Genomic DNA, 25,099 nt, shown 5'->3' with positions numbered 1-25,099 from the left:
ATACAATTGTATACACTGGTGTTGAGACCAGTGGCGTAGCTATAGTGAAGGCAGGGAAGGGGACTGCTATGGGGCCCCTGCAGGAAGGGGGCCCGAGGAAGCCTGCCCTGCCTTCATGGTAGGTACCCGCTCCCCCAGGGGTCCAGAGAGGAAGAGGGACCCCCACTGCACTGTTCAGCCCCCTCACTGTAGTGCCGGGTGAGCGGGCTGAACAGAGGAGCAGGATCTGCCAGACGGCACAGGAGAGGGATGAAGGACCTTTGGGTCACATGACCTAAAGGTCCTCAATACCTATGTGAAGATCAGCCTGGACTACAGGAGGAGGAGGAGGGGGGGAAGCCTGTGAGCTGTAAGTGCTGTGTATGTGTGTCAGTGAGTGTATATATGTATCTGTGGGTATATGTATATGTCAGTGTGTGTATATATGTATCTGTGTATATGTTTATATGTCAGTATGTGTATGTATCTGTGGCTATATATGTGTGTGTGTATGTCAGCAATGTCTGTAGCACTGGTGTATATGTGTGTGTTTGCTCCCAAAGATGTTCTGCAGCAGCTTCTGGGCTCTAATAAAAGAACCCACCATTAATATCTGCTGTATTGTCTTTTATTTGTGGTTGAGTATTTCTTATTACACTGAGATGATTTCCCTGTGTACAGTCTACTCATGGTGTATACATCAGCACTAGTGTAATCACATTACAGCGTATATATGTGTGTATGTCAGTGGCATATCTGTATATATGTTAATGGTGCCTCTGTGTGTGTATATGTGCGTCAATGTCTGTGTTTGGCGGGGGGGGGGGGGGGGGGGGCGTACAGGATTTATGGGGCCCTATACAGTTTTTTGCTATGGGACCCCATGAATCCTAGCTACGCCCCTGGTTGAGACCTTTACTATACAGAGATTTAAGGGAGCCTGCAAAACGTTTCTAAATTCAGAATACCCCTTTAAATATCCCCTATTTTTTACTTGTTTGAAAGTTTACAGTATAGGGAACACTATCGATTGCAACAGACAACCAAGTGCCCTGTGCTAGCTTTTCCTTATACCACACAGGACATACATAAACTAGACAATTTAGGGGAAATTTATCAAACATGGTGTAAAGTGAAACTGGGTCAGTTGCCCCTAGCAACCAATCAGATTCCACCTTTCATTCCTCACAGACTCTTTAGAAAATGAAAGGTGGAATCTGATTGGTTGCTAGGGGCAACTGAGCCAGTTTCACTTTACACCATGTTTGATAAATCTCCCCCAGTTTGTGTTTTCTAGGGAGAAGTTATATTTACTAGCTGTAAATAGAGTACCATATACTTTATGAGAAACAGGTGACTTTTCATAAAATACCATTGAATAGCAACAGCATGAGGAGGTTAAACCTTTAAATGAAGTCAGCAATTCTGGAGCTGTATCTTTACAAGGCAAGTCATCTACCACATGGGGAGAGTTGGGAATTGCTGACAGCTTGTAAACACAGATTGCATCAAGCCTTCCCCATCCTGCTGTCAGTCTGCTATAGACACAACCATAGACATTATACCAGGATGTACTTGAATTTGAGAGAAGAGAGCATCCACGAGACTCTTAACAAAAAAAAAAGTTTCAACAGGAATGGGATTACCATCCATTACCATATTAACAATACAAAACTATGACCAAACAGAGCGCACAAGATGTACTAGAAGGTTCCAGGTTACTTGTTGTGCTACAATGATCCCTAAAGATGACTTTGTATGAATAGACCTATAATAAGATCATTGGTTCCTATAGACCTCTCTAGTATCCATAGGCAAGGTTTTAGTAAAAAAAATTATTCCCCAATGTATGGTCAATAGGATTAGTGTTTAGGGGTTGTATTAGAATTGCCCCATTGGTTTTCAAGCATTGCGTGTTGGTTATACAGAATGAGGGACTACAAACTATAGGCTGAAAGTTGATGCTTAGAGGGACCCACCAAGGACCCTAGGAAAAAAAGCGGGAAATTAAAAAAAAAAAAAAAATTCTGTAACAGGATGAGTTGGTTAGCAACCCAAAATCTCATCTACCTGCTGCCACAGATTCCCTGCTGTCTGACTGACCTGCTGACCACTCCAGCAGATATTTGTTAACCCTTTCAGTGACCCTTTTTATTGAGCATGGCTCTGTCCTTGGAAATTATCCCTTCTGTTCATTTGTACTTAAACTGGGGGAAAAAAAATCTGTAAAAATGATCATTTCCTTATTAACGCTCCAGTTAATGGCCGGCGCTCCTGTTATTTGTGAGACACTTATCTCCTTTTAGTAAGACTTACGACACCTCTTCCAGACGGAACATTATCTTGCAAAAGATAAAAGATTATTTAAAGCTGCATGTTAGTCCAGAATAAATCCCAGTACCAGGCTGTTACAATATCAAAGAAATAAGATATTGTTGTGATTCTACTAGGTTTAAAAAAAAAAAAAAAAAAAAAAACTTTAGAAAAAGTCAGGGAAATGCAAAGTGCTTAACCCTTTCTTGTTGCTTAAACTCTAGATAATGTCCATTTCTGGGGCTTGTTCACATATATAGGGACAGATGGAAGAATCAGAATAAATAATCTTCCAAAAAAGTCTTTTTTTTTTTTTTTACAGAAACATCCCAAACATGATAAAAACAAGTGTTTAAAGGGTTAGTTAAAAAAATTCTTTCAAACCAACTTGTGCCAGAAAGTGCCAGAGATTTGTAATTTACTTTTATTAAAAAAAAATCTTAAGTCTTCCAGTAGTTATCAGTTGCTGTATGTCCTGCAGGAAGTGGTATTCTTTCCAGTCTGGAGAGCAGGAAAGGTTTTCTATGGGGATTTGTTCCTGCTGTGGACAGTTCCTGACATGGACAGAGGCGATCACTGTGTCAGACTGAAAAGAATACACCACTTCCTGCAGGACATACAGCAGCTGATGAGTACTGGAAGACGAGATGTTTTAATAGAAATAAATGACAAATCTCTGTCACTTTCTGGCAGCAATTAATTTGAAAGAAACCGTTTTTTTGCTCAACTAGCCCTTTAATGCTATGGGTATTATAATCAGAGCTGTAAAACTAAACCGCAAACCATCATTTTTAGAGGTTTAAATCAGGCAAAAATGTTTACTTGCTCCAGAGCAGGTGCAGACTAGTGTGCAATACCTGCCCCAGGCACAGGGCCGGCCTTAGAATATTCAATTGCTGCATAGACTACTACCATATACCATTCCAAAACCCATCCAATAAATTATCAAATATTGAATGTTCCATACATTCATTGCATCATACACCATTTGAAATGATGATACTGTTCATATCTCATAGAAAACTACTGAAATCTCAACTTCCCAGTTTAGACGTTTATTATTAATGCTCAATCCAAAGACAAGAGACCTTTAGTTGTTGTCTATATAGATTACTGGGGGTGTCACGGAGGTGTACCCATACAGAACGTAGTCCATTTATCACATTGCAGAGACAATTTAAGTCCATACATGTCTTCTGAACTAATCAGCTAATGCTGGACCGGCTCCAAGTGCCTCAGACCCTTGAACACAGAGTCCTCATTGTGACGGAGGAGCCAAAAATGGCAGCTTCCCCCTCGCTGTTTCTATCATTCTTTGAAATAATGTATTTAAAAACTTGTGCACGCATAAGCTTCCTTTTAATGAATGGATCCCTTTGTGCTCGCACACTCCACTGTCCATAGACAACAAGGGTTCCGTTATTGCAAAACATTTTTAACACGTTCCATTTGTCAGTAAGGTTAGAAATGGCCTCAGTAGGCAAATTGCAGTGATATCTTTGTAAACTTTCACATGACAAGAGGAAACAAAATCTGTGATGTCGGCATATACAGATCCATACATAATATGAAATATTGTCACTGGTGAGGTTGACCGTTGTATCGGATTTAATAGTAGAGTATCAACGGGAATGGGGTTAGGCTTATTTTAGGTAGCCCAATAAAAGCATTTTACTGATTGGTTAATAGTTTTATTATATGGTGTATAAGCTATAAGAAAAAGTATCATAGAATGGGATGTCATTTCCAAACTTGTTATCAAATGTCGGTTTAGAAGAAGCGAATGTACTCAAAGTTCGCTCATCTCTAAAATGAGCGAACCTGGAGCATGCTTGAGTCGATCCGAACCCAAACTTTCGGCATTTGATTAGCGGTGGCTGCTGAAGTTGGATAAAGCCCTAAGGCTATGTGGAAAACATGGATATAGTCATTGGCTGTATCCATGTTTTCCAGACAACCTTAGAGCTTTATCCAACTTCAGCAGCCGCTGCTAATCAAATGCCGAATGATCGGGTTCGGCTGGACTCGAAACCGAACCCGGTTCGCTCATCTCTACTCATCTCTAATGGCCACCTTTCGAGAAGGAAAAATTATGGAGGTGGTTAATCTGAATAAAGCCCCTATTACACGGCTTGCTTGCTTGCTTCTCACTCCACCGCCCGCTGCCGCTTTTACATCCGCAGACAGCTAGCGAGACGGAGCAGGTAAGACCCGGGGGAGGGGGGGGATGGGGCTGCCCGGGAGATCTTCAGATAATCCAAGGCAGCCCATAGGAGACAGTGCAAGATAAACGACCTCCTCTCCAAACCAGGGTAAGTACGGGCGCAGATCCAGATGGACATATGAAGCTAATTAAAATACATTTATTGTATAAAAACATTCATGGCGACACATGTTTTTATACAATAAATGTATTTTAATTAACTTCATATGTCCACCTGGATCTGCGCCCGTACTTACCCTGGTTTGGAGAGGAGGTCGTTTATCTTGCTTTGAAATACCCATCTTGGATGGTTTACCTGGGAGTGGCAGCGGTCTAAGCCCATGCGTTTGTTGAGTGTTGTGCCTCTCCATTGCACAACCGCATCAGGTGAGAGTCTTATATACTATCCTCTCACCGCTCGTTCATACCTCCTGATCTGTGCTATGGAGCGCTGTTCTATTTTCTCTTCATAGGAGACAGTGGCAGTCTGCTGTCTCCTATGCTACTATTACACGGAGTGACGGCAGCAAGTTGTTGCATGTTGTCTGATCGGTGTCTTCTATTACACGAAGCGATTACCGTCCGTAATGGCCAGTAATCGCTTTGTTTAATAGGGCCTTAACACTGCAGTGAGTGATGCTTTTTAGTATTTGAGAAAAGAGGGACATAACCCTTAAGGATACTGTAAAGACTGACAATAGGATTTTCCATCCTTGAAATTACAACATGTTTTAGACCAAAGATAACAGAGCAACAGCTTCACAAAAAAGATACCCAATCCCATACATTCTAAGGCGATGATGTTATCCTAAGCAAAAATACCTACACAGCAAAAACTTGCCATTAGGTTTTACTTCTCCTGGGGCAAATCTCTCTATGTAATAGGGGATGTGTGTGCACAAACAATCTAGCAATGTTCGTGCAGCCCTGGTCACATGATTATAAAGCCTCGGTATAGCCTTGTTAAATGAGTGGCAATCTAGCAGATCGGCACTAGTTAACACCATGGTTCAGGCCATGTCATATGGCCCTTTGGTTTTGTTTTATTTGTGTGCTAGGAGAATTCATTGTTATTGGGTATCAATCATTGTATCATATATGTCACATGTTGCTATGACCAACTCGATCCCGGCTAGAAATTGATTTGTTAATTTTTAAAAATATTTTATGGTATACAAACCCAATTTATCAGAATTTACCCAATTTACTTTACAATAAATGTCTCTACTAAACTTAGTATATTAACTTCCTATTTGAAGGATCATTTGGTGATATAGTGCTGGAACCTCGCTATGTAATTACTAAGTAACTTTCATCATAGATCATTTCAATATAAATCTGCATTAAGTACATGTTTCTTCTATTCCCTTATCATATAATACGTCTTCGGTAACAACGTCAGATTTCTTAGTGCGAGTTCTAATGGTAGATTAGAAAGTATTCCGACCTTAATTAGCAGTCATGTAAAAATTATGAGACAAATCTTTGGACGTGAAAGAACTAACTTATCAACTGTTTAAATTCACCATTTATGAGGCTGATTTTCAAGCATTTCCATATTTCTCAAGTAGCACTTAATTTAATCTTAGCCCCATTTCTTTCAATAAACCATTGTTGGGTCTCTTAAGCAGTGCAGCTTCCTCCTCAAGTCATCTCCCCGTGAAATTGGTTTAATGAAGCAGAAAGGTATGAAGCATTAGCAACCCTGGAATTCATGCAGTAGCACTTCATTTTTCAGGCTCATTCGCATTTTCACCCTAATTTATAAAATCAGCACACAATGATTTTATCATGGTCATTACATCAGTATATATTACCGGCTATTCTATATCAGGCCGGTTAGTCAAGCTGTTGAAATGATATCTATTACCAGAAAAGAAAAATAGCAGGGGTTCGGTGAAAAATGAGCATGAAGCAAAATGACTCCTCTGATATTAAAATGAATGTATGATTAGAACACAAACAAGATAGAGGATGTGTCACTGCCGCCGCTAACACTCCGACCAAGACTAGGACTATATACTTCTATATTAATTTAATTAACCCTGGGACTTCTTAGTTTTTAATGGTCAAAATTAATAGTTTTTATGGTTAAAATTGGAGTTGAACATAAACCTTATGTCTTTATCGTGTACATGCATAACAGAGCATTAATATTTACTAAATATTCTCTTCTTTTAGGGTTGATGGTGTTAGGACATAGTTATTTATTGGGAATACTATAATACAGTTTGCAGTGCGGATTAAAGTGAATTGACTTGGCCAGGGACAAGACGAGAACTGCCTATATAGGTAGGTACATAAAGTGCCGTTGACTATGCAGAGGTAAGTAAGGAGTTAGAAAACCCACAACAACACTCTAAATGGTAATCTGACCATAAACGTTAGATAATTGTTAGCCAAACCCCTGACCGTCTGTTTTAGGCCTCATTTACATTACATATTGGGGCTTTCACATTTTTGAGTCCCACACAGACAGCATATACATTCTGATAATAGACCAAACATAGTTATAATGGGGGAGATTTATCAAACATGGTGTAAAGTGAAACTGGGTCAGTTGCCCCTAGCAACCAATCAGATCCCACCTTTCATTCCTCACAGACTCTTTAGAAAATGAAAGGTGGAATCTGATTGGTTGCTAGGGGCAACTGAGCCAGTTTCACTTTACACCATGTTTGATAAATCTCTCTCAGTGTTCTTTGAAACTATGGGCCGATGGGCCAGTTGGAAACACGTTGTGCTTTTTGTCAGCTTCCATTTTGGATATTTGCCAGTGTATAGCTTTCTGGAAGCCCTAAAATATGCTGTGAATCGAGCCTAATGTTTATGGTGGCTTCCCAACTTTCCCCAGATGGCAGATGTTGGGGGAAAGGGTCAAGTTGGACATGAACTTCCTGATATTTTTGTTCTTAGGGGCGGAGGTCCCATCAGAGGAGTCTGGCAGTGGTATCTCACTTCTTCCCAATAAGGGTGCATTCACACCACGGAATTCTCACAGATAACATCCCGCGGATTTCACCTTTCGCCTAGCTGTCTGGTAATTGAGTTTTTTTTTTTTACCTTACAGCTATTTTATGTGTATGGCCAATCTAAATGTCTTTGTACAACTAATTAGGCAGTAAATTAATTATTGTTCACCAAGTCTGAACTTCAGAGATTTTGATCAATAGGGGGTGGGGACGGCACATTCTGTAAGCCCTACTCTGGCCACCAGGAGAGCTTTTCCTATCCCTGTTGAAGATCTCACTAGGGGCTAAAACCTGGGATGTACTCACTAGGTGCTAAAACCTGGGATGTACTCACTATGGGCTAAAACCTGGGATGCACTCACTAAGGGCTAAAACCTGGGATGTACTCACTAGGTGCTAAAACCTGGGATGTACTCACTAGGGGCTAAAACCTGGGATGTACTCACTAGGGGCTAAAACCTGGGATGCACTCACTAAGGGCTAAAACCTGGGATGTACTGACGAGGGGCTAAACCTGGGATGTACTCACTAGGGGCTAAAACCTGGGATGTACTCACTAAGAGCTAAAACCTGGGATGCACTCACTAAGAGCTAAAACCTGGGATGTACTCACTATGGGCTAAAACCTGGGATGTACTCACTAAGGGCTAAAACCTGGGATGTACTCACTAGGTGCTAAAACCTGGGATGTACTCACTATGGGCTAAAACCTGGGATGTACTCACTAGGGACTAAAACCTGGGATGTACTCACTAGGGGCTAAAACCTGGGATGTACTCACTAAGAGCTAAAACCTGGGATGCACTCACTAAGAGCTAAAACCTGGGATGTACTCACTAAGGGCTAAAACCTGGGATGCACTCACTAAGGGCTAAAACCTGGGATGTACTCACTAGGTGCTAAAACCTGGGATGTACTCACTAAGGGCTAAAACCTGGGATGTACTGACGAGGGGCTAAACCTGGGATGTACTGACGAGGGGCTAAACCTGGGATGTACTCACTAGGGGCTAAAACCTGGGATGTACTCACTAAGAGCTAAAACCTGGGATGCACTCACTAAGAGCTAAAACCTGGGATGTACTCACTATGGGCTAAAACCTGGGATGTACTCACTAAGGGCTAAAACCTGGGATGTACTCACTAGGTGCTAAAACCTGGGATGTACTCACTAAGGGCTAAAACCTGGGATGTACTGACGAGGGGCTAAACCTGGGATGTACTGACGAGGGGCTAAACCTGGGATGTACTCACTAGGGGATAAAACCTGGGATGTACTCACTAAGGGCTAAAACCTGGTATGTACTCACGAGGGGCTAAAACCTGGGATGTACTCACTAAGGGCTAAAACCTGGTATTTACTCACTAAGGGTTAAAACCTGGGATGTACTCAATCTGGCTCTTGTTGACTGGTGTGTTGAGGAGACATTACTTGCTCATGCTCCACTAAGAAGTATAATAATACAGATAGAGATGCAAAATTTAAACAAACCGCATAATTCTGGACAATTATTTAAAAAAATAAATAAATATATATATATATATATATATATATATATATATATTAGGGATTGACACAAATAATAATGCATTATTATTAATAGAATAGCTTCCATTGGCAGCTGGATTAATCCAAACAGTGCAGTATAGATGGTGAAATTATAGATCCCCCCCAGTCATGAATTTCTGTTAGAAAATGAAACACCAGTGGTAGCTTATGCAAATGATATTTTAGACTTGAGATTTATGAAGCCCATGGGTTGTCAATCCCCCCCCCAAACACACACAGTCAGACATCTGCTGAAGATTTAAAAAACTATATTATACCAAAAGCGTTCCTCCCGTGTATGTACCTATTTGTCACAAAATGTGAACGTTACCCAAATTATTGATACTAATGCTCAGATCTCATCATCCATTCTCAATTCCATCTCTTGCTCCTGAGCCCTGTACAGTGTAGCACCTGCCTGAAAACTGCAGGTGTCACTAACGCAAACATCCATACATTGCCAACTCCAACTTCCCCAATAAATATAAACCCTTGAGTTGTCAAATTGCTACAAATTCTGTTTCTAGAAAGGTTGACACTTAATAAAGTCCGGGTTACCACCCCACAGAGCTAGTGAACTAACCTCCTAGAATATGGAATCTTGAATCTGTTGGGATCTATTTATAGATCTATATATTGCTAGCATTTCTGTAACATGTGAATTCAACCTTCCTGAGCAGTATAGCCCTTGCATCTATGTTGCTGCATTCAGGGCCGGTTTTAGACTAGATGTGGCCCTGGGCAAAGTTGAAGGTGGGGCCCCAAATGCTGAAATATTTAAGCAACAATTTAAGGTCCCCATACATGTTACTCTTTTGTTGGTGGTACCTGTTGCTCCTGGTGGATTCGGCCATCAGTGTAAGGTGTATGGGGCTCTCTGGACAGTCCTCTGACAGATGATATCAGTGGACATAGGGGGTCGAGCTTGATGGAAAATCATTGCCCAACCTCTTTGTTCTCAGAGAGATAAGCCGCCATCAGATCTGTATGGCTATGGCTTTCCCCTCTCATTGAGAACACAGGAACACTTAGATGTGGCAAATTTCTGTGTATGGGGAGGACGGGACCGAATGGGAGAGATAATTGTCAGCTGAAGGATTGTTCAGCCAGCAGTTATTGGAAGTGTACGGACACTTTTAAGGCCGTATTACACGGCCTGATATTCTGCAGAAGTGAGCGCCAATCTGGTAGAATGGAGCTCGCTTAGAGAGCCTCCTACAGCAAAAGCTATGGAGGAGATTTATCAAACTGGTGTAAAGAAGAATTGGCTCAGTTGCCCCTAGCAACCAATCAGATTCAACCTACTTAGAATCTGAGTAATGAAAGGTGGAATCTGATTGGTTGCTAGGGGCAACGGAGCCAGTTTCACTTTACACCATGTTTGATAAATCTCCCCCTATGTGTATATACAGTATATCATTAGTGATGTCTGTGCAATCCTTGCTGTATATAGTAAACAATAAAGATATATACTACCTGATCACGTTCCCCGATGTCCTCAGGCCGTGTCTGTGATATATACTACCTGATCATGTTCCCCGGTGTCCTCACAGAGCGATAGCGTCCTGATTCGGACTATTTTCGCTCCATGTATTAGGGCCCTTACTCAGTTCAGAAGGTTACATGCTGGGACTGCCGCTACATGTCAGGACAGGACTGCAGCTACATGTCAGGACTGCCCCTACATTCTGGGACTGCCGCTACATGCCAGGACAGGACTGCCGCTACATGTCAGGACTGCCCCTACATTCTGGGACTGCCGCTACATGCCAGGACTGCCCCTACATGCCGGGACTGCCCCTACATGCCGGGACTGCCCCTACATGCCGGGACTGCCCCTACATTCCGGGACTGCCGCTACATGCCGGGACAGCCCTTACATGCCGGGACTGCCCCTACATGCTGGGACTGCCCCTACATGTCAGGACTGCCGCTACATTCTGGGACTGCCGCTACATGCCGGGACTGCCACTACATGTCAGCACTGCCCCTACATTCTGGGACTGCCGCTACATGTCAGGACTACCCCTACATGCCGGGACTGCTTCTACATTCTGGGACTGCCGCTACATGTCAGGACTGCCCCTACATGTCAGGACTGCCCCTACATTCCGGGACTGCCGCTACATGCCGGGACAGCCCTTACATGCCGGGACTGCCCCTACATGCTGGGACTGCCCCTACATGTCAGGACTGCCGCTACATTCTGGGACTGCAGCTACATGCCGGGACTGCCACTACATGTCAGCACTGCCCCTACATTCTGGGACTGCCGCTACATGTCAGGACTACCCCTACATGCCGGGACTGCTTCTACATTCTGGGACTGCCGCTACATGTCAGGACTGCCCCTACATGTCAGGACTGCCCCTACATTCTGGGACTGCCGCTACATGTCAGGACTGCCCCTACATGCCAGGACTGCCGCTACATTCTGGGACTGCCCCTACATGTCAGGACTGCCCCTACATTCTGGGACTGCCGCTACATGCCGGGACTGCCCCTACATGCCGGGACTGCCGCTACATTCCGGGACTGCCGCTACATTCTGGGACTGCCGCTACATGTCAGGACTGCCCTACATGCCAGGACTGCCGCTACATTCTGGGACTGCCGCTACATTCTGGGACTGCCGCTACATGTCAGGACTGCCGCTACATTCTGGGACTGGCGCTACATTGTGGGACTGCTGCTACATGTCAGGACTGCCCTACATGCCAGGACTGCCGCTACATTCTGAGACTGCCGCTACATGTCAGGACTGCTGCTACATTCTGGGACTGCCACTACATGCCAGGACTGCCGCTAGTGGTGTAAACACAAGAACTATTTATATGAATTGCTTTAAAAAAATAAAATAAAAAAATCACTATAATCAGGACCAAATATTACCTCCATACCGTTATTGAAGAAAACACACTATATATAGGCCAATATTACCGCCATAAAAGTGACCGCCCCATAATGACTCTATATACACTATATACAGACCAATATTACTGCCATAGAGTGACCACCGCATGACTCTATATACACTATATACAGACCAATATTAATGCCAAAGAGTGACCGCCACATATCTCTATATACACACTATATACAGACCAATATTACCGCCATAGATTGACCACTGCATAATGACTCTATATACACTATATACAGACCAATATTGCCGCCATACAGTGACCGCCACATAACTCTATATACACACTATATACAGACCAATATTACCGCCATAGATTGACCACTGCATAATGACTCTGTATCCAGACCAATATTATGTGGCGATCACTCTATGGCTGTACTTTTGGTCTGTATATAGTGTCATTATGTGGTAGTCAATCTATGGCAGTAACGACTATATATACACTATATACAGACCAATATTAATGCCAAAGACTGACCACTGCATAATGACACTATATACAGACCAATATTACCGCCATACAGTGACCACCACCTAAGGACTGAATACCACCTTATTATTTTTCTCACCGTATTGCCTTATATACATAGGAGCTGCAGCCAATCAGCGGCCTCAGTGGTCACCTGCAGCAATTACATAGGACTGATGAGGCCAGAGAATGGCTGCAGCTCCTATATACAGTCTATTCACCTCAACACTTGGAGTCAGCAGTGCTAATACACACACACCATTATATATATATATATATATATATATATATATATATATACACACACACACACCATTTTATATATATATATATATATATATATATATATATATATATATATATATATATACACACACACACACACCATTATATATATATATATATATATATATATATATATATACACACACACCATCACACACACACATCCATGAAAACACATTATACAGATACAAACCATCCAGTCCACACACTATACACTTGACATGTAATACACACTGCATTCATCTATTATACACTTACATTCATACACACACTACATATACAGTATACTTACCCCCTCTAGCATGCTGGTTGTAGTGGTGAATCCCCCTCATGTTCCTTGCAGCAGCAGCAGCTGTCATCCTCACCCGGCAGCCCTCTCCTCCATCGTCCCGACAGCTCCACACCAGGAGGAGGAAGTCACGTGTAGTAAGAGGAGCTGGAGGGAGGGGGAGGGGGAGCTACACACACGGAGCAGCGTCCTGCAGCCTCTGCGTGACCCCTGACAGCAGCAGCCGGGGATCATTCCCAGACGCTGCAGGACGCTCTCCTACTGGAACTGCCTTAGGGGGCCCCTGGGGGATGGGGGCCCTGGGCATTTGCCCTGCTTGCCCCCCCCTAACGCCGGCCATGGCTGCATTAGCACATTCTATTCATGAGAAAGCTGGCAATCCATGCATGAACCGCGCTTACAGATCTATTTGGTTGTGAATCAGCTTTTCAAAAACAAATGTTCCTAAACAGTTTTGTTAAATGTAGTTAAATAAAAAAAAAAAAAAAAAACAGAGAGCAGAAACATGTATATGAGGGGTATTGCTTTAGGAAAAATAATACTACTTAAGGCTAGGTTTACACAATGTTAAAAAAAAATAAAAGAATAAAAAAATAACAAGGGCCTGATTTATCACACTGTATAAAATAAGAACTGGTGTAAAGTCTCCTCATCAACCAATCACAGCTCAGCTTTCAGCTCTCCTGATCAGACCGCTTGAACACTTGACCATGATCAAAACTTTTTAAATGTTTTTTTAAATAATAATAATAATAATAATTATTATTATTATTATTATTATTAATATTATTATTATTGTTATTATTATTGTTATTATTATTAACAGATACGCTTTAGGTCCACACACAGGAAAAATACCTAAAAACAACCACAATTTTGAGTGAAATGACAAAAAAAGCGGCTGTAATCTATCACAGAGGTGACTCTATAAAGTGTGTACACTGACAGCCAATTTCCCATTGACTTCAATGGAGCGCAATATTATATTCAAAATATGGATGATTTTACCCCCAAAATTAAGGCTATGTTCCCACACAGTATTTTTGCTCAGTATTTTTGGTCAGTGTTTTGCAACCAAAACCAGGCAAACAGCAAACATTTTTTTTATTAGTTGTTCACACGCGGTTTTTTTCTTTTGTCAACGTTCTTTTTCCGTTTTTACTATGAAATGCAATAGACTTTTCAATTAAGCCACAACCAAAGGGCAATTAGTAACCTAAAACTAGAATAATGTACCAACAGCCGTCATTGCACTACACTCAAAATGACGGACATCATTTTAAACAGAGCTGAAAAAACATAGTGTGAACATAGTCTAAGGCTGTATTTTTCTTTTATTTTACATTGCGTGAACATAGCCTTAAAGTTTATGGAAAAGCATTATAGAAGAAAAAACATCCAAAATGCCAAAATCGATCAAATGTTATTGTTGTGGATTGTGCTGTAGAAAATTCACAGTGTCTCCGTAACTTAAATAATCTGTAAATGTTCCGTGCCCAAATCCATTGAGGAACGTCCGCAGCATATACTCATGTGACAGCATCCTAAAGCTCAACAATGATTAAGAGCAACAGTTTATTTTACACATTTGGGTTATTGCCTGAGTGTTAGATCCTAAATGTGACTAAGCAATTTGCCCATTGTAGTGATACGAGCTTATTACAATACAAGCGTATATATTAAAGTCATTGAAGTGTCTGATTGTGTCAGAGCCGCATATGTAGCCGGTGTCAGAAATAAATGAACAGTAACAGTGTAAACAATTATGGCTGATGTGCCATGTAATCAAAGCTTTAGGTCAGGGATCATCAAGATGCAGGGAGGTTACATCACCCCATCTGTTGATAACGGACATGGATGTCTGCTGCCATCAGATTAGCTGTAACGACTTTGTAATGAGACAACTGGTCACTGGCAGATTTATGTCACATGTGGAAATTAGTCAAGAGCAATAAAAAAAATCAACAAAGAAATGATATAAAACATAGTAAACAACAGCTAGGTCTCTGAGCCCAGACAAGGAGATGTGAAGATAAAAGCAGATCCTAAATTATACAGAGTATTTAGTGACTATTGGTAAATAACTATAAGGCTATCTTCCCACACAGAATTTTGACTCAGTATTTTGGTCACGATTTTTCTACCGAAACCAGAAGTGGATTGAAAACACAGAAAGGCTATGTTCATACACTGTGAAAATTTAGTGAAGGGCCGCCATTTAATGACAAATAACGGCCATTATTTTTTTTTTAACAACGGCCGCTGTTTTAAAAGAATGGCAATTATTTGTCGTTAAACGGCAAAAATACTGACCAAAATACTGAGCAAAAAATCTCCCACTAAATTAATTAAAAGAATGTATTACAATGCAAGAAACAGTATATTAAAAATATTTTTTTTACAAAAAATTGGTTAGAAGTTTTTCTAGATGTGACCAGGACTAGAGATGAGCGAATTTAAAGGATAAACACAGCAATGCATTTCGTTAGCTGGGCAGTTGGCTTATCAGCCGGCTGCCTTTGAACTTTGTACTGCTCCACTCCGGGTGCCAGGAAAAGCTAAATCCATTCCTGAGAAACTAGGAATAGTTAACCAGGACTGGATCCAGCTTTTCCAGGCAACTGGAGTGGCATGGAGCAGCACAGAGTTCAAAAGCAGCTGGCTGAAAGGGTGACTGCTGAGCTAACAAAATGCATTGCTTTGTTTATCCTGTAAATTTACTCATCTCTAACCAGGACAGTATTTGCACGGATTGTGCCCTAGTCCCCACCATATAATCTTGTGACTGTATATAGCTTTGATAAATGTACCTATATAGTCCCCCAATATGCTTTATCAGGGACATTAGGTGTGATATGTGTGATAAATCCAGCATATGGGGGGTCACGACCCCTCCTTCATGGTCGCCACACCATTCAGCCTCCCTGGAGTGAATGGTGCAGATGACAAAAAATTATGCAAACATTTTGCGACTTTTTTGCCGGGAAAGTATTTGGGGGGGGGGGGGGGGTGGCAGGGAGAGACAGTCCATTAAACGGACACAAAAGCAGACACAAATTGATGCTATTTAGCACTATCCATTTCCCTATGCTTTACAAGCTTTAAAATGCAAAGTTATAGAGGCTGAAGAAGCATTTTGACCATGTCCTTTAATGTCCATGGATTAATTAAAAAGGAACTATCAACAGGTTACACAAATATAATCTGCTGATATCTCCCTATTGCGCACGGGGCCCTTAGGATAAAGGTAGGTCTCTTTCCTTTATCCTCTACGCCATCTTGGTGCAGTTGTTAATGTAATTGTGTCTCCGGTAAGGAGTATTGGGGGCACTATCACCCCCACAGCACTGATCCAGCCAGCCTGCTCCATTGATAATCATTAGAAGCAGGGCCGTCTTACCCATTGGGCATGGTAGGCGGCTGCCCGGGGACCCTTGCATCCTAGGGGGCCCCTGCCCACTGTCACAGCGGGAAGGGGCCCCATAGGACGCAAGGGTCCCCGGGCAGCCGCCTACCATGCCCAATGGGTAAGACGGCCCTGTGCGCCCCCCCTTCCCCTTCTCTTGCGACCGCAAGCACTTTCTTGCTTGCGGTCGCAAGAGGAAATCCGGCCCCCGACTGATGCGTTTCCCCTGGGGGATTCCCAGGGAGCGCACGCATCAGGAACCTCAGTGCGCGTCGCTGGGACTTCCTGTACCGGAAGTCCCGGCCTGGGTGCATACTAAGCTTCCGGATGTGTGCGCTCCCTGAGAATACCCCAGGGAGCGACGCATCAGCCGGGGACAGAAGAGGAGAAGAAGCAGCAACAAGGGAGCGCTTGTTAGATGAGTCGTGTGTTTGTTTATTTTTATCTGCTGTGCAGGGGGGAGTGATCTATAAGGGGGGCATACGGGGGAACCATCTATAAGGGGGGGATACAGGGGGGAGCCATCTATACAGGGGGGAGGATACAGGGGGGAGTGATCTATAAGCAGGGAGTACGGGGAAGCCATCTATAGGGTAGGTACAGGGGGGAGCCATCTATAAGGGGGGAATACGGGGGAGCCATCTATACGGGGGGGAAACAGGGGGGAGCCATCTATAAGGGGGGAATACGGGGAAGCCATCTATACGGGGGGGATACAGGGGGAGCCATCTATAAGGGGGGAATACGGGGAAGCCATCTATACGGGTTGATACAGGTGGAGCCATTTATAAAGGGGGGATACAGGGGGAGCCATCTATACGGGGGGATACAGGGGGAGCCATCTATAAGGGGGGAATACAAAGGGAGCCATCTATAAGGGGGTAATACAGGGGGAGCCATCTATAAGGGGGGGAATACAAGGGGAGCCATCTATAAGGGGGTAATACAGGGGGAGCCATCTATAAGGGGGTAATACAGGGGGGAGCCATCTATAAGCAGCCAATACAGATGTGCAGCTTGTAGAGCGATGAGGATGGTGATGAGTGTGGAGCCTAATATGTCTGTCTGGCAGATTCTGTGGCTCGGAGAAGTTCTCATAACGGCCCAGGGCAGATGGAGAAGAAGATAAAAAGGGAAGAACTCCGATCAGAGAAGACGTCCCATGTGAGTCACTTGATGTATCTGCACTGTAATGTATATGGTGTACAGAACCTGTGTAGAGCTGGGTACCTCTATATGACTGGATGAGGTGATAGTGATCTGTGTACAGTGGATTACTCAGTAGCAGCTGTGGTGTTAGTCAGTATGCGGTGGTAATATTTGTTGCTTGTTATCTGGCATATATATAGAGAAGGGCAAAACAACATGTTTCATATAGACAGAGGGGCAACAACATGACTATTATATTATATATGAACCATGTTGTTTCCCTGTATACTGTATACAGGGAAACAACATGGTTCTCATATATAATAGTCATGTTGTTGCCCCTCTGTATATATGAGACATGTTGCACTGGTGTGACAATAAACCCTGCAGATTGCTGTTAGAAGTGCTGTCTCCATTGCGTTTTTTGGATACTTTGAAGCCAACCTGGTCTGGTTTGGTGCGGCATGCACTGTTATTTTTTGTTTTTGTGCTGCTGAAAGACTGTGTTGTGAATTAAAGTTTATGTTAACAATAATTTGTATTTTTTATTGTACGTAATTATACTGGCTAGGGGCGGGGTTGCAAAGATGGGGGGTTTTGATGGCGCCGGCCGCGCGGGGGGGGGGGGGGCAATTCGCACCTCTGCCCAGGGGCCCATAATGCTGTTAAGACTGCCCTGATTAGATGCGGTGGCCGGGGGCGGACCTGTGATCTCAGGTCGGGGCAGTGCTCCAAACACCCTTTCAGATGACACGATTACATCTGGAACCGCACTGAGGATGAAGGTAAGAGACATACCTTCATCCTGAGTGCCCCATGCGCAATAGAGGGTTTACACCACAAGGGAGATGTATGCGACCAGCAGAAACAGTAAAACATGATATACTTTTTCTATATCATATTTTTTGTTTTAAGACACATTTAGGTTTTAGAGGAGGAAAATAGGATCAAAATTCAATGTTTGTTATTATATGTTGCTATCGGCTAGTCAGGATAAGTCAGGACTGTGAGTAAGGAAGTGAGGAAAATGCAGACACTATTGTGCAATATGCGTTACAGTCTGTATGGTGCAGGCTCACTCTCTAGTCATACCACAAAACAACTCTATGGTATCTCTTATGGACAGCGGTCGTTTTGTATGGGAACCTGCTACTAAGGGTAAGGGTCCTATTCCACGGGCCGATCAACGATGTAAATGAGCGGCGATCTGCTAGATCGCCGCTCGTTTACTGGGCCTATTCCACGGCCCGTTGATCGTTGAGCGAGGGCTGCAGGGACATCGTTACCGATGTCCTTGCAGCCCTTGCAGCATCATACATTACCTGCAGGGCTGCTTCTCCGCGCTGTCTTCATCCCCGGGTCCCGCGCGTTCTATCTTCAGAATGGCCGTTCAGCTGACAGGCGGTCGCGGCGGTCCCGGCCTGTGATTGGCTGAGCGCTCCGTCAGCTGACCGGCCATTTGGAAGGTAGAGCGCGCGGGACCTGGGGATGAAGACAACGCGGAGGAGAAGACCTGACAGGTAATGTATGATGCTGCTGCTTGTAATCGTCGGTCGCCCGCCGCGCACCGCTATTCAACCGTAATGATGCGCTGTGGGGGAACGATGATTTTAGGTCTGGCCCTAAATGAACGGCTGATCGTTCTCTCTATTTCACCGAACGATAATCGGCCGAATCGGGCCAAATGGGGCCGATTCGGCCGATTATCGTTACTGTGGAATAGGGCCCTAAGCTGGCCGAGCGGAGGCAGAAGACACATAATGCTGTAATGATGCTACCCCATCACTAAAGTGGGCATGAAAGAGTGTACACAGATACAAGAATAGGCATAGTACAAAATAAGTTTTAAAACCCCTCTGATCATTGATGGTCAGTGGGTTTCTGGCCATTTAAAACCCTCTTTCTGCCCCATTGACTGTTAGCTAACATCTAGACTGATTTTCATCCAAAAGAAAACGAAACAGCCCAGTCTGAAAGCTGTGCAAGTCATGTGAATCTGTTTTGTTGGGATAGGTTGGGTTCACACTCCATTTTTTTTCCATCCTTTTTTTTTTTTGCAAAAAAACGGATGCATTAGTATGCATCCCTTTTGATCCGTTTTTCCATTGACTTTCATTAAAGAAAAAACAGATCAAAACAGATCTGTTTTTTTTATGTACACAAAAATGTAGTCGACCTCATTTTTTGCGTCAGCAAAAAAAGAAAAAAACGGATCTGTTCTTTTTTTTATAATGGAAGTCAATGGAAAAACGGATCAAAATGGATGCACACAATTGCATCCATTTTTCCATCTGTTTTTGCAAAAAAAACGGAATGCAAAAATATATATAGTTACAAGGCGGCCGGGTTCACACTTGATTTTTGCAATCCGTTTTTTTGCAAAAACAGATCTATCTATCTCTCTATATATATTACGCTGCCCCTCTATACTTGCCTTGTTTGCTGACTTTAGGTGCAATTCCCTTTAAGTAACAAGTTGTCTATATTTTATTCATGCTACTACTCTCTCTCCTAGATAGAAACAAACGCCATTGAATGATTAGAAGTATCATATATTCATATGCCTGTAGTTTCAATATATGCTGGACGTAGATTTCATTAAGATGCAGAAAAGTTTGAGCAGCTGAGTAATAAACTCTGTCCATCTCTTCATTCTGCTCACTTCCACGTCATGGGGTATCCTTTATCTGTGAACCTTAGGAGACATGGCAGCCTTGCTGGAGGTATTCACTCATTTCAAGGATTAAAGGTGAAATCAGTTTCATTGGTAGCGCCTGCTGCTGTGTCACCAGTGTGATTGCTCTAATCTCTCCCCAAGACTCCCAGATCATAACTGATTTTTTTGCTCTTCCCTGGGGAACAATTTGTTGTTGCCCAAAGCAATCAGGAAACAAGGCTGAATTAGCTTTAATATGCACCTGCCCCAAGGGAAGGGATGCTGTGCGAGCCAAGGGGAGGCCGCCGCTCCTACGCTTGTGTAATTAAACAACCTGTGAAAAATGTGACAATGTGATTTCCCCAAGAGCTTTGGACAGAGTTATAAGATAGCACACCTTCTGTATGTCAGCGCAGTGCAACACAGACCGGGACAGGCGGGAGCCATGCAGGAATCCATAGGATAGACAGGGAAAGTTTTAGAACTTACTTATATGTTCTATATGACTTACAAATATGTGTTGTAAAGGTGCAAAAGTAAGTAAACCTTACAGTAAAGTTTATATAAATATGGTTCAGCATGTGTAGTAGAGTATACAGAGAATCCTTATACCCATTCTGTAATATGGACTATTACTGTTCATCCATGTGTATGGGGAGGATGTGTATGAGAGAAGTGTCAGACAAGTAATCAATATTGAAGATATATATATACACATTAGTGAAGTGCTCTAGGCAATGTATATACAGCAAAACATTGAAGTGATACAATATAATTCATAATATAGACGTATTGTGATTCCTATTACATACATTAACAATTTGTGTGAAACAGGCTATAGTTGTCCAAACCTAGAGATTCCCTTTAATTTATTCTAATGCTGCGTTTACACGGAACGATTATGATTTGAATTTTCACAATAACGATCGCATTTGAGCGATAATCGTTCCTTGTAAACACAGCAAATGGTCAAGCGACGAGCGAGAAATCGTTCATTTTGATCTTTCAACATGATCTCAAATTGTCGTTTGTTGCTAAAAATCGCTTCGTGTATACAGTCTTTTCAAGATTCACCCTATGTGAAAGATGGGCTTAAGCGATCTTAAAAACAATCGCAATATGATTTTTCTTACGAATTTTCTAACGTTTTATTCGTCTTAACGCTGATTGTTTAAAAACCAAATTGTTGCTTCAAAATCGTTAAACGATCGATTGGGCAAATTATTGCTCCGTGTAAACGCAGCATTACACATTTATTGATGTATAGCCAATCAATTATGTATCAGGCTGGCGATATATTGGGGTCTGATCATTCTGAAATCACAAACTGGGAATGGCCTGACACCTTAGAGGGGTGGTCTCACACTCTGTCCATATGACATATGAGTCATTAGTAGAAATGAGCGAACCTCGAGCATGCTCGAGTCTATCCACACCGGAACGTTTGCCATTTGATTAGTGGTGGCTGCTGAAGTTGGATAAAGCCCTAAGGCTATGTGGAAAACATGGATATAGTCATCGGCTGTATCCATGTTTTCCAGACAACCTTGGAGCTTTATCCAACTTCAGCAGCCCCCGCTAATGCTGAATGATCGGGTTTGGATGGATTCGAACATGCTCAAGTTTCGCTCATCTCTAGTCATTAGACATTATAGATTACCTGCTGTTTTAGTTTTATGATTCCTTTTGTGTTTTAAATTTGCTTGTACAATTGTTGGGTGCCTAAAGACTTTGGAAAAATTGTCTAGAAATACATCTAAAATTATTTATGATTGGTCATTCATTAACTAAAATGTATGGTTAAACAAATCCCCCCCCATCTATTACATTGAAAGACAACCCCTCCCATCATATTATTTAATTTGATGGTTTTACCACTTTAATGGTTAATTTTGCTTTTTAAAGCAATTATTGAATGTTTGTGGCCCTTTTAATATCCCGTTTGCAATTATCTGACTTTCTTAGCCCAATCTTCCATACTGAGAAGGAAACCATTGGAATGGTCCATTTATCTGCAAGCAGGTGTCCTGTGGTCTTCAATCGCCCTTGCTGCTGCTTCCTAACAGCAATGCCTGCTGGGGGCTGTTCATTCTCTGATTAGCCATCATCAGGCTCTACTCTACAATTGTTGAGCAAATGACCATAATAAACTATAATTTCCCATTTTAAGAGCCCATTAAAAAGTTGACTCTGCAGTTCATAGCATATAAGCAATTTCTGTCTACAAAATGAACATATGTGCTGGTAAGGTATGGCTAATATTTGCTCTGCCTGTACTGTTCACACTGTCTGTGATCAACTATTTACCTATTTATTCTTTAAATACACACAGATGTTTAAACACATCCCTTGGTCAAGGCACTAAATGTGGGAAAGTCTAGAAAGGCACCTTGCGTTAACTCCAATGCTACCATATTTCTGATTCTAGGCCAAAGGTGTCAAACTCAGGCCCTCCAGCTGTTGCAAAACTACAATTTCCATCAAGCTAAAGCTTTGGCTGTCCAGGCATGATGGGAATTGTAGTTGTGTAACAGCTGGAGGGCCTGAGTTTGACACATGTGTTCTAGGTGGTACCTGGTGGAAAAAACCTTATACAGTACTTCCATTCCTTACAGCCCTGCACCCCCACTGTTCTCCTGCTGCACAGCACTTCGCCGCCGCGGGGTCAAAGTCAGTTCTGGGTCTAAGCAAATTAATGGCCACTGATAGGCTAAAGGTCCTTATACACATTCAATAACTGATGATCAAACTATCATCTGGCCATCGGTTATATCTACCGTTGTCCTCCCCATAAACAGGAACATGTGGCATGGCCGTAAAACAGTATAACATGATGCCTCCGGTCTGCTCTTGCCTGACTTCTTGTAACATCCAATTGCAAGCCGAGCCCAGACGAGTCGTGATGGGCAGAGATGGAGAAAGCAGAAGATCCTACATCCCCAATGAAGAGAAGAATGTCAGGAAATGTCATTTGTCTGCAGCGTGTAATGCAGGAAGCAATTAAAAAAACAACCCTACAAAGGGTTAGAGGCCCACTCACTCCCAAACGTACCCCATTAGATAAAACGTAACTTTTATTGTCTCAAAAATAAGAAAGGTGTATGCAATATACAAGTGACTGATAATAATACACTCTGGGCCACCAATAATCTAGATTGGTGATAAGGTAAAGAGTCCTATTACCCGGGGCGATGAGGTTGAGCAAGTGAGTGCCAACCTGTCAGATCAGCGCCTGTTTGCTCCTCGTTTTCTACTCGCTTCTTACATGCTATTACATGCACTGAGAGCAAGCAGGTAAGAGCGGGGCGGGGGGGGGGGGAGCCGGCAGTGCAGGGGGGGCTTACCGGACGATCTAAAGATCATCTTAGGAGCCCATAGAAGATAATGGCGGTCTGCTGCCGCAACTCCTATTACACGTGGCGACTAGAGATGAGCGAACAAGGAACAATGTATCCACCCGCTGCATGGAGGGAACAGACAGCGGGAGTCAGCCGCCGAGATTTCTGATTCATGCGAACCAGAAATCCGTCTGGTTCGCTCATCTCTTGTGGCGACAGGCAGCAGACTGTCGTTATCGTTAAAATTTTTCGTTGAAAGACAAGGATCAGCCGACATCTTACATGTTGGCTGATCATTGCCTTTTAACAGTAGATATTACACCAAGTGATTATCGCCCATAACAGACGACAATCGGCCGAATGTGGCCTATAATCGCTTGGTGTAATAGGGCCTTTAGTGATCAAACTATATTATGAGTAGCTGCAGGCTACTATCTGAGTATAAAATAATTGGTGAGAGAGTGCTAAGTATAAAAGGACAACCGCATAGCCCCCCAACTAGTTTCACTCTGCAAGGAGTATCATCAGGAGGAAGGTATAGGACATATGCTGTACGTGAATGTAAGCCTGCTTAGGATAAACATACTCCTAACCTAATATAAAAAATAATATATTGACAGACCAGATGGATTAGTTGTCTTTATCTGCTGACAATCTTCAGTATTTTAATATAAAGTAGTTGCAAAAGTTTGGGACATATAATCAATCTGACCAATTTCCTAAATGGACCCGCTGAATGTAATGTCTAAAAGATTCACTTGGATTCACATCTGGAATTGACCTAGAACAGTTAAGGTTGTATAATAAAGAGATGAACAAGTCAAAGTCCGGTGGTGAAAAGTTAATGGAGAAAGACCAAGTAATGTGTCTCCAAACATTCCAGCTCATTGGAATAATGACTCTCCTTACAAGTTAGAGCTCATCATTGTAAGAACATGTTTTACTTGTAGACGTCCTGAGAAAAATAAACATTTTTTACATCATTTCCAGCTCTCACCTAGTAGCGTTGGTTTGTTCAGCTAATTGTGGTTTTACAAGTACTTAACAAAAACACCCAGCATCTTCAGCGGTGAGAACTGCTAGACCCCGAAGCCTTCATTTCAGTTGTTTTGTGAGTCTACCCAATATCCACATGTTTATTTTATGACGTGTATACCTAATATTTAGAAGCAAAATTGTATTTCGGCTTTATTTAAGCTAATAAATGGCCGCTCTTGGGTTAGTTTAATGGGCAAACGCAAAACTCTTTTTGTGGGAATGCTAAACAATAATAAAGTGAAAACCTTGGAATAAGGGTGAGAAAAGAGAAGCGTCAGTGTTTACGAGTATCTCTGCAAGCTCCTATGCAGTTAGACCCACAGTCAGATTTTTTGTAGAACAATAAATGTAATTTTTTTTAAATTTAATTAATAAAAGCTAAAAGCTCTGTAAGCTTCCTTTAAAAAAAACAGAGCTATAGACCAAATGTATTTTCAATGATGGATGGTCAGTTCATTGCAATGTACGTATCTAATATCATAATCTGGCCTTAATATTTTAGATATCAAAAATTTTAAATAAAGAGCT

The 25,099-nt window shown here is 42.4% G+C and overlaps 1 long non-coding RNA gene across 1 annotated transcript in view; it reads left to right on the top strand.

The window, feature by feature from the left end:
• Positions 1 to 280: 280 nt before the first annotated feature.
• Positions 281 to 25,099, top strand: part of LOC138802345 (uncharacterized) — a 47,170-nt gene continuing 22,351 nt past the window's right edge. The window contains exons 1-2 of the long non-coding RNA XR_011364751.1: positions 281 to 349; positions 6,677 to 6,787. This is a non-coding gene — a long non-coding RNA (uncharacterized lncRNA). The remainder of the gene's footprint in view (positions 350 to 6,676; positions 6,788 to 25,099) is intronic.

Source organism: Dendropsophus ebraccatus, chromosome 10 (genome assembly GCF_027789765.1).
Source record: "Dendropsophus ebraccatus isolate aDenEbr1 chromosome 10, aDenEbr1.pat, whole genome shotgun sequence".
NCBI classification, from domain to species: domain Eukaryota; kingdom Metazoa; phylum Chordata; class Amphibia; order Anura; family Hylidae; genus Dendropsophus; species Dendropsophus ebraccatus.
This window is presented reverse-complemented; position numbering and strand designations above follow the sequence as displayed.